Source organism: Sesamum indicum, linkage group LG8 (genome assembly GCF_026168435.1).
Source record: "Sesamum indicum cultivar Baizhima isolate 11 linkage group LG8, ASM2616843v1, whole genome shotgun sequence".
Classification (NCBI taxonomy): domain Eukaryota; kingdom Viridiplantae; phylum Streptophyta; class Magnoliopsida; order Lamiales; family Pedaliaceae; genus Sesamum; species Sesamum indicum.
This window is the reverse complement of record NC_142664.1, coordinates 16397416-16413171: the sequence shown is the minus strand read 5'-3', so window position 1 is coordinate 16413171 and position 15756 is coordinate 16397416. Positions and strand designations below refer to the sequence as shown.

The 15756-nt window shown below is 37.6% G+C and overlaps 1 long non-coding RNA gene across 1 annotated transcript; it reads right to left on the bottom strand.

The window, feature by feature from the left end:
* Positions 1–4745: 4745 nt before the first annotated feature.
* Positions 4746–13436, bottom strand: LOC148787243 (uncharacterized). Its single transcript, XR_016066660.1, has 4 exons — positions 13214–13436; positions 5966–6033; positions 5186–5245; positions 4746–4999 (listed from the first exon to the last, which is right to left on the bottom strand). It is a non-coding gene; the product is annotated as an uncharacterized LOC148787243 (long non-coding RNA).
* Between the last annotated feature and the right edge of the window lie 2320 nt (positions 13437–15756).

Genomic DNA, 15756 nt, shown 5'->3' with positions numbered 1-15756 from the left:
CAAAAGAGGCCTCGCAGTCAGAATTATGAATTTTAAACTCTTGTTGAATCAGCGGTTCGGATGGAAGAAGCAGTAATTCAAGAGTCCTAAAGGACACCTCCCAATGAGTCCTCTTGCTGGACTCCTTTTTTAAAGTCTACCTCTGTAGACATCCTTCCCAAAAAGGTATGATGTGTTTAAATTTATTAAAGCGAAGCATAAAAACTATATAAGAATAAGTCCAGCCAGAGCTTACACAGGCCTCCACCGTCTTAGGGACCTCTAGGACTCCCATCTTAAGCATTCGTTTGCTTTATGTTTCAGTATTTCTTATGTAAACATATGTTTTACTATGTACTATGCAATACTCACGTTTGAGAAAAGTTAAGGCGGCATCCCATGAGAAAATGAAGGTAGCCTGATTACCTAGAAAGCTTAAGGAAGTATCCCCCAAAGGAGGTGAAAGGAACTCGCCTCTGGAAATTTTAGATGGCCTCCTTCAAGAAAAAGGGAGGGTAACCCCCAACCAAGTGGCATTATGGAGGCACCTTCCATGAAAGAAAAAATTCGAAGTGCCTTCTCTCAAAGGACGTTTGGTACCTCTCTCAAAAAACTTGGAAGACGATTCCCCCTCACAACAAGACTTGCGATATTCATGTATCAAAGGAGCAATCTCATTCCACAGGAAAAATAGCAAATACAGGAGGAAAGATTACCTAATCGCATTTCAAGGCCCCAGACCTAAAACCATGGCCAGGGGCGAATCATCCCATCAAAGCAGAAAGCTAAAATTATTTCATCCCCATTTTTATTGGGGGAAAGCAGGTAAGGAAAGAAATATTATTTCGTCCAACAATCACATTACATTATCATTTTTTTTCCCCACAGGCGGGGCCTTCATCTTTATCCTCAAGTGTCGCAGCAGCAGAAGCTTCAGGGGGCAGCCATCAGCATCATTGGGGTTGTCCCTCTCTTTTAGGGCCAATTCCTGCTTCAGGGTGGGGGTGGGGGGGGACCCTCACTTCGGCTTTGACCTCTCCCAGTATATTATCTAAGTCTACCTCTGCAGAAAGAGAACAACCAGTGAGAAAGAGTTGAGATAAAAGAGCAGCATCAAATTGAGGGAAGACCGATCCAAGAAACAAACTTGATTCAGGAGAGAGGCCTCTACCCACGGGACAAGAGTGTTTGAAAAGGGATCTGGAGCACTCTCCATGGATGTGGCAATATCCAAGAAGGAGGAATCCTCCACTGATGGAGGATACCCAGGCACTTTGAATTGTTCCTTGCATGCCATGAAATCGTGTTCGAAGTAGGGCCCTGCTATCTCAGCCAACTCCCTTTGATATGCCTTATATTTCTTTAACTGCTCTAGATGACTTGCTTCCCTTCCAAGTAGCGTTGCCTTTCTAATGTGTTAGGGAACTCGAGGACTGCCATCTCCATAGCCTGCTTAAGGGTCTCCCTACAGCTCTGAGCCTCTTTTTGCATCTTCTTCATTTCTTTCTCCAGCTATTGCGAACGAGCCATTGCCTCTTTCTTATCCTCTATGAACTTGAGGTTCTTAGCCCCCAGGCACTCCAACTTCTCCTCCAGCTTCCTCCTTTGGGCATCATGTTGGGTGTTGGGAGGATGGGAAAGAGTTCCTCGTAAATAGAAAATGGACTGACAAAAAGAAGAAAGAAATTAGGAACCCATCTTTTGAAAAAAGAAATAAAATCAAAGGGATTCGTACCTTGAGCATGTAAGAGGAAGCTATCCCTTCCAATTCCTCCTTTGTCAGGGAAGACAGTAAATGCTTATCCCCTGAGGACAGCACCCTTTCCTTAAGTTCAGCCACCAACGGAGCATTGCTCTCTCTCTCCTGATGTAGGGATTGACAGGTATGCAAGCAGCCAGAGAAGGATCGGGATTACTGAAGAGACACCCCATTCTCATCCTTGAGAGAGGGTGGTGGACGAGGACCTGAAGGTTGTCTTTGTAGAGCTGGCTGGGGATACCCCTACTGAACTTACCTTCGCCTTCTTACAGGAGCCCATTGGAGTAACGTCGGGCATAAGAGAAGACAAAAACACTAATGAAAATACACAAGGAGTCCCCCATAGGTTCTACCCCAGGACTTAAACTGAAGTGGCCTAGCAGCCTTTCATCAATGAGAGACCGACAATCATAAGGGTTGTCATTCAAGATATCAAGTAAAGAGGTTAGCACAATGTACCTCTCCCCATCCTGAAAAGTAGAAGGAGCCTCCTGAATCTAGCGGTCAGGGAAGGACTAAAGGCGATAAAACAAAACAAAAAAGAAATTCTTCTTCCAGTTTTTCGGGGGATGAGGGGAAGGCAAGAAGGAAACCTCATGACGGGGCATGAACACAAAAAAGTCTTTCTTTGCCTTCTTCAGGCGGTAACACTGTGCAAAAATACTGACCAAAATAGGAAACTGATGAAAGCAAAAAGCCTGGAGAAACTAGCTAGAAGTTTAAAAGAGTTGGGGACTAACTAATTCAAGGGGACACTGAAAAGGCGAGCCATATCAAAGTCAAAGGAGGAAATGGGGAAACGCAGACATGATTTCAACTGAGCAGAAAAGAAGGTTAAGCTGTTGGTGGGAGGAAGGTGAGGACGGCTCTTGGGGGAGGGGGTATAGATGAGAAAAAGCGGAGGGATGTGACATTCCCGTATCAATTGCTCTATCCCCATGACTTTGAGGACGGAAGAGCCCTGCTCCAAAGGCGAAGGAGAAACCTCCCTCTACTCTTCTCCAAAGGAAGAGTCCTCTCCCTCCTTCCCCCTTTCTTCAAGATCGATGTCCTCCTCATCGATCAAGGGACGGGCCGTCCCTGTCACTCGGCGGAGACCTCTCCTCGGCCTCGAGGGGAATTAAGCAGAAAACTGCTTGTCCCCCTCGAAGTAGCCTCCAAGGAATCATTTTCCACGAAGGTCTCACCTATAAAACGGATTGACTCATCGGAAGAAGACATATTCTACACAAAAAGTACTTAGAAAAATTTTAAAGGAACAAGAACAAGATACTTACAGAGCTCTCTGATGGAAAAGGCTTGTGATGCGTCAAGAAAAAAGGAACGAAGGAGAAATAAGGAGGAGTTACCTGTTTAAAGACATAGGGAGGAAGTTGAAGGCACACTTCTGTAATCGCCCATGACCGGAGGTGCTCGTAATTGCCCTTACGCGTGGTGGAGGTAGTTATCACCCCCAAGCAATCAAGAAGGCTAGGTCTAGGCCTAGCCATCATTCCCTGACAGAGGCAGAAGTACAGCGCTTAAGTACGGGCAATTGAAAGGACGCATGAAAGCGGGAAAAAACAAGTAATGAAGGAAGTTGCTTTAGGAAATCCTTCTTCAGTTGACGGAAGGACACCCCCTGGATCAAAGGGGAGAAAGACTCCTACTCTAAGAAGGAATTGGAGGCGTCCCTCATCCTTAGAGTGGGGTGGACTAAATTATGGGGGTGGCCTAACGAATTATGGCCCAAGAACAAGTTAAAGAGCCCAATACCCACCCCCTGTGCATAGCCATGATAATGGAAAAAGCCCACTGCGTACGACCCAGCTCGTTTAGCCCAAACACTTATAGATGGCCCAATCCTCATACACACGTCATTCTTTGAGGCTTGCGTGGCACACACATGGGCCCTCCACGTATGCCCTCCTAGCTGACAGGGAGTACGCGTAGGAGGAAAGCCTGGACAAAGAACCTGGAGTCTGACATTCAATAGACTTCTTACGGACTGGGAGTTCTCATCCGCCTCGGACTCTCTTTCTTACTCAAATAATAACCCTAACAACATGATCCCTAAAAAATAGAATTCGATCAAGTTTTATCTTAACTAATTCTATCCATTTCTCTTAGGAGTAGGGAGCACTATTAGTTCCATGGTAGAGGAGGATAGTCTTCTATAAATAGGGGATTCATCCCCAGGACGAGGGATACCTCACCAAATAGAATTTTGGCTACTACTCTTCCATGCTTCTAGTGCATTCATATACACGATTTATTTCTATTTATCTATCATAGATCTCATTCTTTTATGCTTTTCTTTATTTTAAATTATTATTCTTCAAATTAAGTACCAACTTGGGCGTCGGAGTGTTGTTTTTCAGGTCTCCTTCTTTTGAATTGTGTTTTAAGCAATCCAGGCCCAACGCGTAAGTCGTAGTTTGCTGGACTCGTACTAAAATGGTAGTCATGAATTACACTTAGATAAATTCACACGCACACAAAAATTTTTAAAATGCGTACACATGCGGAACCAAAAAAATTTTGAAAAATCGATGATTTTATTTTCTTTATTAATTTATGTAAAAACGATCATAGTTCGGATCGTGAAATGTAATTAACTCTTGAAATTACTTGATTTGTTAGATTTAATCATTATTATGATTGGTTTGCTCAATTTCATCGGGTCTATTAACCAATTGTTTAATTATATGTATTGGTGTTTAGTTAAATTATATAGTAGCGAGGAGTCGATAGTTGAAAGTATTATTACATTGTGTATGATATACAACTAATATATTTGTACCAACACTAACTAGTCACGTACATATATACTAGCAAATGTATTACAAACCTTTGTGTTACTTGACAAAAAGTACATCTTTCAATTCCATCCTTACAAACCCTTACCACTAACTACATAATTGTGCAAATGACATTACACGATTCTTAATATAGTCATTAGCTAATCAAAGCATATATATACTAAAACCCAACATACATACGATAGTCAAAATGTTACTTCGCATCTTGTTCAAATCTCCATAACCTTAAATATTGTAACCATACAATCGAAATAAATACAAGTAGATAGAAAAAGTGTATAAGGTTGCATGCTGAAAGAAAGAGAAATTTTCTTACATTCACAAACTCCCAATAGACACATTTGTTAACAACCTCTCTAATGGTAGTAGCAGCATCTTTACTCGGTCGCTGTAACTTCTCATCAGGAATGTGAATTTACCCAACATACACCTTCATAATCCAGGTGGAACTCCTAGTTGGCTATTCGTACCAACAACAAGACGTTCAACAACAATATTTTTGGGTATCTGATGATAAAATAAATGAACTAGTGCTCCAATTTGCATTTATAATGATTCGATAATAATTTAATGATCTTTGATACATTGACAATACTGAAGCTTACACATTTATTTTTCAATAACACTTTCAAAGTAATATACTTACATTAAAATCCTTTGTAGAATCATCACTAAGTTTTCATTTTATTGATCGCTCACCAACCACCTGCATTAAATGAAGCATAATAATTAAGAAATAGAGAAAGTTAAAAAGAAAATTGACAGATAAATAGTGTACTTCTTATTCTTTGAGAGGCAAAACATCTCTCAAGGCACTCAAATTCGGTTGTTGCAGGCTTGATGCACTCGGAACCGATCAATTAATTATGATCAAGAACAAAATTATATATATATATGTATATTTTTATGTATATATTAATAAAATAACTATTAGTTAGTTACTTGAGTAGTCATTGTTAACATAGAAAATATACTAGGGAGTTGACTTATGAGTACTTCCAATTTCTGAGTTAGTGAAGCTAACTTCTCCTTTTCCAACCTTAATTGCTCTTTGTCATTATTGAAATCATTTGCATTTGTTTTATTTGTTCTCTTTCCTCCATGAGTCCATCCTTAAGGATTTTAATTCTTCTTTTTCTTGTACAAAGCTCATGGATGCAATCACATTTTCAATTTTTCCCTTCTCTGTTCTTCTTGTCATTTTTTTGTATCTCTCCTCTCTATTGCATTCTTGAAAAAATTTGCTCTTTAAATTCCTTGTTTATTTCTAACTCCAATTTCTTAGACAACTCCCTAGTGAAATGTGTCTGAAAAGAAGTATAACATCATACAATAAGGATCACATAACATCACTAGCAAAAAAATAGAACATTTAGATAGAAAAAAATAGTACAAATGTTGAACAATAACTAGCAGTGATGCGTACCAAAAATTTAGCCAAGCTAAAATGGTCGAAGGATCTTTCATAAAATTCCAAGATTACAGGGACTAACCCTGCAAAACAAAGGTTAACAGTCTGATGCCTAATTGAATAACAGATTAAAGAAAAAATAAAAAGGAAAACTTCAATAAAGTGAGAATAACGGTGAAATATGGTTAAGAATGTTGAATATTCATATGGAGTGCAAATTATAAGTTTGGAATAGCTTGAAAATTGAGAGAAAATACTAAGGACAAGTGAGAGTTTGAGAGTGAAGAATGATCTTACCAAATGACTGTACAAGGTATCTATTTATAGGCATGTACAAAAGCAGGATACAGGGCTTGTTGTGCAATGTCGTATTAAGTTGGAAAGCCCTTCAAGTTGGCTATTATCCAGAATAAACTATTTGTGAGTTGGACAGATATGGCTGAGATACGTGAGTTGGACTGAACCCTGCCATATCTGGCTAAAAATTTGGGAGTTGGTTGTTTATGGAATTCCCAGCTCATTTGTTACTGATTTACTTGGAATCATCTGGAGATACTTTAAGGTGATGTGTACAAATGTGTCGGCAAGTTACATGATGTGTCCTCTCAACTGTATGATAACGTCTCCAGCTAAAAATGATGGGCCCTTATCCATCCTGCTGATGAGTTAGTTGGGTTAGTATGTCGAGCTTGTTGGCTTGGCCCAATAATTTTAGAGAGCATCATCTCTCCCCCCAACTCCAGGAGTGCAGATCATAGAGCTTGATTGTTAGAGTAGGTGACTGTCCTACATAAAAAAGAAGAATTTTCTTGCTCGTGAGCTGGAGGAATCCCACCAAGCTTCTTGAGTAATCCAACCAGTTGAAGGTCTCTAGCTAGAGAGTCATTCTGCTATACTTTGTTGTTCCTGCAGGCTAGTATAAATACTTGGCTAAAAAATACCCAATTTATTTGCTACGTAACAATGATCCTTGTAGGTTTTAGAGCAATGCTAAGTAGAATAAGATAATTCTTAATCCAAGTAGCTAGGCCTTAACTACGATAAACCTGTAGGTTTAGGCAACCTATTATAAGGCAAGAAAGGTTAGCCTGTTGTGCTCAACTTATGCATGCGTGTTTGTTCCAACTGCTCCTGTCATTAGTGAGGAAGATGTGATTTCGTTAGTAGGAGAAAATATATCTCGCAGTAAATGAGCAAGGATAGAACTCATGGAATAAGTTAACCTAGGCAAGTTTTATTTGCATTATGCTGAAACAGATGTCCCAGTAGAAGGAAACTACAAAATTGAAGTGAGTGTGTTAGCTGGTAACTGCTTGTATGTACCAAATGGTGATGGCTGAGTTGGATGTGTGCGCCAATTGGTGGCGGCTTATGTTACTACATGCACTAGCTAGTGGCAGCTTACCTAAATGCGTGCACCAGCTATGGGCAACTTAGTGGAAGCATGTGTCAGCTAGGAACGGCTTAGTAGGAGGATGCGCCAGCTGACAGCGACTTATTAGGAGTGTGCACTAGCTGGTGGCAGCTTATGTAAGTTCATATGCCAGCAAAGAATGACTTATGTAAAAATATGCATCAGCTAATAGTGGTAGCTTATTTGGAGTCAGCTAGGAGTTGAAAACTAAGCCTGTGAATAACATAACATGGGAAGCAAGAATTGCTTTATTGATGTGAGATAGTGCTTGATTACATGAATAGCAAACTTTAAATGAAGAGTAGGGATTTTAGCAATAAAACTTCCTCAGGTTAAAAGTTTTCCATGGTCGAGAAAACCTCCTACACTCCTTGCTTCTATAGGAACTGCGATAGTGAGAGCATTGTTCCTTCCACTCGCTCTTTTTTTCTTTGTCCATGTAGTCCTTAAGGTTGCCGACTTATATAAGCCTTTCTATCTCTTGTCTCAACGGGAGGTACCGATTGGTGTCATTTCCATACTCCCTATGACACCTGTTAAAGTATTTAGATTTTGGGAGTTCAGGACCTTTCTCTAAGCTATCAGGCCATTGTAAGGTGGGATGCTGATCAATTGCCATAAGTATTCTAGCTGGGTTGATGATAAGCAGGGCATACTTCTCGTTTTTTAGATCAAGGGGATTGAACCATCCTCTAGCCTCTCCACTGCTCTTGTTGGGGGAGGACAACTCATTCTCCCTCCTCTTACCGCAACTGCTCCTTCTCACCAGCCAGGCGTCCTCTAGGTTCATGTACTTTTCAGCCCAAGCCAACACATATACGAAGTCACTGGTTGGGTTTTTAGCTAGAGATTTGGAAAGATGGCCTCCATTAAGTATTTGGGAGAATTCACTAACTAGCACCTCCTAGTGAGCTATTGGGACCACAAGGATTGTTGTGTTGAAGAGTTGAATATATGCCCTTACAGTCTCATTTTCTTCCAGCTTGACCTCGAAAAGGCTGATAACCAATTTTCAGTACTTCTTGCTGCTAGCAAAATGGAGTTGGAAGAAATTGCTTAATTCTACAAAAGATATAACTTATCGCTGGAATCTAGTTGAACTATTACTGGGTAGAATTTGTTAACATAGTAAGAAAACACAACATTTAAAGCCATTAGTATACCTATGCAGCAAGGCTGCCTTTTTTAACCTATGATATGTTCAGCTGGAAGGTGCTATTATAAGCAGGTAGGTGCGAAGGTGCTCGAAAATGAGCAAGGAGTTCCTCCGCTATGATGTGTTCGTTCAAGGGAATGTCGCGTTCAGCATGCATGGTCTCTTTTGTCACTTGCTGGCGAAGTTCCACCACTTCTTTCCTAAGTGATTGCTAGATTTCAAAGGGTCGTAGGGTGGTTGCTTCCTTGCCTACAATAGCAGCAGGTTGTCAATCGATCCTGCTCGAGCCTAGTAGGAACCTGTTTTCGATACACCTTGACTTCTTGGTGTTTCACCTATTTTCAGTTGGGAATAGGGTTTTGCTCCGCTAGCTTGAGAACCATGGAGGGTTGAGTTAACGGTCTTCATGATGAATTGTTGAAACTGCTCACAAAAGAGCAGGTTCATAGCAGCAGGTCCAGTTGTTAAGTTGAGAATCGGGGTAGGGATTCGTGCGTGTGCTCCTAAGGTTAGATCTAGAGCGTGATCAGTAACAGCTCCTGCAGTGGAATCTATCGGTGGAATAGTAAGAGTAGCTACAGCAGAGTAAGAGTTTCCTTCATATGTTCTGTAATAACCACCGTCATTCGAATGGGCCATTTCTCACGCCAAAGCTTAAGTATTCACACAGACGACGTCAATGATGAATATAAAGATTTGGTCACACCACAAAAGTCGAAGGATTTTCTGTGAAATTCTAAAATTACCAGGGACAAACCCTGCAAAATAGAGGTTAGTACTCTAATGCTTAAGTCAATAACGGATTAAACAAGAAATAAAATGGAAAACTTGAATTAAAGTGAGAATAACAGTGAAATATGTTTAAGAATGATGAATATTCGTGTGGAGTGTGAATTATAAGCTTATAATAGCTTGACAACCGAGAGAAAATAGTAAGGACAATTGAGAGTCTAAGAGTGAAGAATGATGTTACTAAATGACTGCACAAGGCCTTTATTTATAGAAATGTACAGAACATGATACAAGGGTTGTTGTGGTGTGTCATGTGGTGTTGGAAAGCCCTTCGAGTTGGCTATCATCCAAAATAAACCATTTCTAATTTGGATAAATATTGACTGCGATACGTGAGCTAGACAGAATTTTGATATATCTACCAAAAAATCCTAGAGTTGGTTGTTTGTGGATTTCCCAGCTCATTTATTACCTATTTACTTGGAACCACATAGAGATATTAAAAGTGATGTCTACAAATGTGTTGGCAAGCTGCACAATTGTCCTCCCAGCTATATGATGACGTATCCAGATGAAGTGGCTTTATTTCTTTGTCCTGCCAATTCAATAAAGTACCAGGTACGCCTATGGGTCTTTCTTCCCTGCTGATGGGCTTTATTCATCCTGTTGGTGGGCTTTATCGTCCTATTGGTGGGCCCTTATCCATCCTGCTGATGACCCAGCTAAGCTAGTATGACTAACTTATGGGCTTGACCCAATAATTTTAGGGGGTATTCAACAGAAAATCTTTTTTTTTTTTGTTTTTGCAGAAATGCAGAAAAATAGCAAAAAAAAAAAATAGAAAAACTCCTCTTTTAGTCATGAATTGTAACTGAATCTAGTGAACAAAATGATTTTTAACTAAATCTAGTGGACAAAAGTGAAAAGGAAAATCGAATCACAAAAACTCAAATGGTTTCGTATTTTTTTTCAATATAGAATCAGGATACATCATAAAAACTTTACAAATTTGTTTGTCACGGATGAAAAATTATTATAAATTTATTGAACTAATTACTCTCTGTCTGATGGCTTTGTTATATACATTCATTCTCCTCGCAATTTCAATGAAAACAAATCAAATTAAAATGTCTCCATCAGTATTTTTCTCAGCTAAAAATTCTATATCTAAACATAACTCAAAGCATGTGCCAACCCCGCCAATTTATTCGCTGGAGGAACCTAAAACAAGGTGGTGAAAAATATAGTCAAAAGTTTACATCAAATCTGGTTTTTCAGCACCATTCAGTAATTTTGGCTAATAAGAAGTTCCACACCTCATGAATCAATCAACAATCCTCTACAAAAGACGCGGACAAGAAAACACACAATAAACACACATATAAGCATCAACAAATCATACCATCAAACATCCATCTCAACCATAGACTCAAGCAGTAAATTAAGTTAAATATGCGATCAATTGGCATAACTATCACCATCTAAAACAAATGATCCCCGTTAATATTTTCCATAATGGCTGTAGATAGTTTCTTCTCATCAGATCGAAACACTGAAAGAATCGGTATGGCTCGGAAATGCGGTGGAAGCATGGAATAAAAAATTATTAAAATTATTCAAAGGGGCGTTCCCTTTGAAATCCCAGGCATTTGATTTTTTCAAAAGCATAATAATCAACATATGAAGATGCTAGACAAGTGGCTAGAGGATGAAACAAAAAGCATAGAAACAAAAATGAAACTTTATCTTTTTATTTCTATAGTTGAGCAGCAATGTGCATTGTTCCCTATATATTGTTCTGTTCTGTTCACTTTAGGATCCAAATTAGAACCCATCTAATTTGTCCACACCACACTATGAAAAGATATAGTTCTTTTGTATTGTTACATAGAACAAAGAACAAGAAGAAAAACAACTCCATACTAACACTATTGTTTAGTGTGCTTTTGGATTGTTTTATGTTCTAACTTGAATCCAATTCAATATAGAACAAAAAGGAGAATATTTTGAGAGAAATTCAGAAAAATTTCATGGCTCATCTTATGGTTATGTTGAATATGTGTGTAGTTTTGTATATTACATACAATTGAATTTAAAATTCAATAACTATCATGTTTGCCTCCAAGGCAACCTGTACATACACATGCATATAACCTCCAACCATGATGAAATAACTACTCCATCATGTTCATCATGGTGAGTAGTTTCAACTCCTTCTTAACTTGCCCCAACCTCCCTCAAATGGGATTGGACTTCAAGTATGGACCGGCTTGATTTAATCAAATTAAATTAAACTCAACCAAAGTTCATTGGACAATAATTAATTAAATTAATTTTAGCCCAACTAAATCCGATGATTCATTTAATTCAATTAGATAAATCTAAGCCCAAACTCTAATTAATTGATCTAATCAATTAATTAAGTCAAATTTAATAAATTAATCCAATTAATTTAAAGGTGTTAAGTCCAAAATTAAATAATCCAATTAATTAATTCTTGAGTCATCCATCAAATGAATTATTAAATAAATGATCCAATCATTTATATATATTCTCCTTGAATTAATTTAATCCAATTAAACTAATTCATTTCTTCTTGAATTAATTCCACCAATTCCATAATGATTTGTGTGTGACTTTTTAGGTTCACCCTCAACTAGACTAGGCATTGTGTCCAACACAAATAATTAAATAAATTTAATTTAATTAATTATTTTTAATTAATCATGAATAGGAAACGCCCATCACCATGGGTGGTCGTCTAGTAGGGTCCATGGCCTTAGAGACTAGGTGAATGTTGGCGTGAAAATTTAGGCTCTCGAGTTCCATACAAGTACGGTCCTTCCGTCAACTATCTCTCGACCTTATCTAGGGCATGGAATTGGGCGTCGGTTCCCATCCTGGACCACCAACTATACTGAGTACTTGAAATGCGTTTACTCTATTAATCGAAAAAAGAAACCATTTTCTATTCGACCAATCGCTATAGCCATAGGCTTAAAGAGTCTAAACCATCTCAGAGCGCATAAAAGATATATCCATCATATACTGATAGAGGACGGATTCTATCTTGAAATCCACCGTCCTTATAATGACCACATCGCAGACACAGTCATATATCCCAAATCCAAGATATAGCCATCATATGCATGCGATTGCCATGATTTCTCGAGTTCAAGGACTAATCTTGTACTATCAGAACCGGGAATTCAAGTTATACCGACTAAGCCTCTAAGGCTTTTATATGACGATTCCTGCGAGTCAGTTCAATCAATTAACAACCTTGTCAACTAATCTATTAAAATTGCATAGCCATCCCATGTCTATCGCCGATGAAACACGACACTTATCCAATCAATGCAACATTTAGTGCAAGTCTCTATAGGACTCTTGATGCCCAATCTCGAGGTCCTCGACTTAGACGTTTCAGACCAACCCTCAGAATTTGATTTCATAGCTGCCATCAAATGCGCAACCCAACTACATGGGTTATTCAATTGGTCTGTGTGCATGTGGTGACGTTAAAACACCGTTCAATATAAATAGTAGACACAACAAACACATGGTGTCATAGATGAATGCGTATACATTTACCAAGATAATATCACCTTCATAAACATTGCTAAATGGTTTCCAAAACCTCCAATTCAATTGACTTTCTGATTAACATTTCTAACAAACACATGTAGTTTTACGAGGCCCAAACAAGCATTCACAAAATTGAAATCCAAACCATTTTCTCTATAACAATACACTCCAAAAGAAAAAACAATTCGTTTCACCATTTTCGAAAATAAAAAAACTCAAACCATTTCACTCCATATGTGTGTGACTGGGTTTTCAAGCTTCAAATCGTGGGTTTTTCATAATCAAAAATCCAAACAATATACTTGAAGAAACCAAGTCGTGTGCGGGAGTGTGTGCAATTTTCAGCTGAAATCGATTGAAGATTGAGAAATACTTGGGTTTTCTTCACACAAACAAACAGTAGAGTGGGCTTCTCGCAGCGATTTTCAGCTCAAGAAATCGATCAACAATTTCCACTGAGGTTGGCTTCTTCCAGTAGAGTGGGCTTTTAGAAGCGAAGAATTGATTGTGAGAAGACTACTTTCTTCGAACAACGGAGATGGATTTTTCCAGTATAGTCAAGTATGAAATTTAGGACTTATGGTTAATTTTTCTGAAAGAACTTTAACAAAAAGATAGTTTTTTGAGTTTTTTTCATTTCTCTTTGGGGGAAGATATTTTAATTGCAGTCTATTTTATCGTTTTGCTACAATTAACAAATATTAGTAGAAAAATCTCAGAAAACAATTGTTTAATTCACCTTCTTTTTGTTATATCAGACAATCTTTTTAGTACCAAAATACTATCATAGCAAAGAATTGAAACGACATTGTTTTAACTGGAATTATTGTTGCGTATCAAAATTCATAATAAAAAACACATTTTGCTACGGGGTATTTAGTGTAGCGAAAAAACTGTTAACAAAAAGCATATGTAATAATATGACTGTAGTGGTAATATTAAGGGGAAGAGCTTAATTATGTATTCTTGTACTCAAATTGGTTATTTTTGTTTGCACATTATAATTGATGGGGATTTCAGTGATTGATTTCTCCAATGTTGATGGAGAGGAGAGGGCCAATGGTTTGCCCCAAATTGATCGTTGTTGTGAAGAGTGGGGTTTTTTCAAGTACTTAAAATAGTAATACCAACGACTTCTTATTTTATTAAAATGTATTTTAAAATAAGTAGTGTAGATTTGATATTAAGATTTGTGAGATAAAAATCGTTGTTTATTGTCAAATTATATCCTCTTTTATAGATAAATATATATATATATATTGTATGTTTAATATTATATTTTTGAAAGACAAAAAATATTATTCATCGACAAATTATGTCTCTTTTATATTATATTTATATATGCAAGTGCGTGTACATATATTATATATAGAAAGTTGAAAAATAAAGAAAACACAAATAAGATGTCAAAACTAAAATAATACAAACATTGGGTATGTCTTGTCTTCTCTCAAGAAATGCCCAAAAATGAAACAACACGTAAGGAGGGTATTTATATTTTTGTGTAGACTTTTATATTGTACTTTTATGTTTGGTATAATGAACAACAAATCAGAGTGGCGCAGCGGAAGCGTGGTGGGCCCATAACCCACAGGTCCCAGGATCGAAACCTGGCTCTGATACGGAGTGGCTTCCCTTCTGATTATTAGTTTGTTTTTGGCATATTATCCACAACAGTTTTCAGCAGACCTGTGTGCCAACTTGGGGATGTAGCTCCAGATTTTATTATTAGTCTTTTCTACTCACAAATTCCCACCTGGGCCCTTCAACGTACAAATAACCCAGCCCACCACTGATATTCTACTGCTACTGTTGGGCCCATGCCCACTTTCATTATTTTTATTTCAACCAAAAACGTTAAATTATGAATTCTAACAACTTTCTCACGGATAAAGCACGATTAATGAGCCGTATGTCTTTGCCCCTGGAGACAACTGATCCTCTTCAAAAATGAAAACCCATTTGTCCTCCTACAGACAATACCACAAATATGTTGTGAAATATGGCAAACTGGCACATTGTTTTATCATATTGTTTAATTCACCTTCTTTTTTGTTATATCACACGATTTTTTTAGTATTAAAATACGATTGTAGTAAAGAATTGAAACCATATTATTTTAATTGGAATTATTGTTGCGTATCAAATTCATAGTAAAAAGCAGATTTTGCTACGAGGTATTTAGTGTAGCAAAAGAAATGTTAACAAAAAACATATTTTCTTATAATAATATGCGTTAAAAAACGACTAACGAAGATGAAGTGAAACTTTGAAGAAGAGGCGAAGAAAGTGAAAAGCTGCTAGGAAATGCTCTCGAAGAAGAGACAAAGAGAGTTTAAAGAGGTAGGCGACTGGACCTACAAGAAATGGTTCCCGAATTGCTTCAAGATGTATGGTATATATACCACGGTTTGCTAGTGGATTTGGATACTGAGAGCAACAACATTTAGCGACTAGAATGACTTAATTAGTACAAGCACTATAATAACAAGCGAAATTTGGGGGTTTAGGAACGTGTTTCTTTTTTTTTTTGGTTTATTTCTTTGTAACGGTTTGAAAGTGACGAAATTAATTTGAATCGAATTTCACCTTCCATCTTTATAGATAGCAATACAAATATTTAGAAACAGTTAATGACGGACCATTTCAATTTGGCACGGTCACTGTACCACATGATTGGTAAACGTTCCTAATATTAAATTTGTGTAAAAAAATTTATCTTTTTTAATTAGACAAACTGGACGACATTTGGAACGGTTATATTATCTATTTCGGATTACTTTGGAATTGTATTTGTAATACTCGTGACCAAATTTGGAACTGTATTTATTAGTATTGGTGATAAATATAGGAACGGCTTTTGGAATGATTTGTTTGTTAAACATTGCAATAGTATTAGGCACGGTTATAATTTTG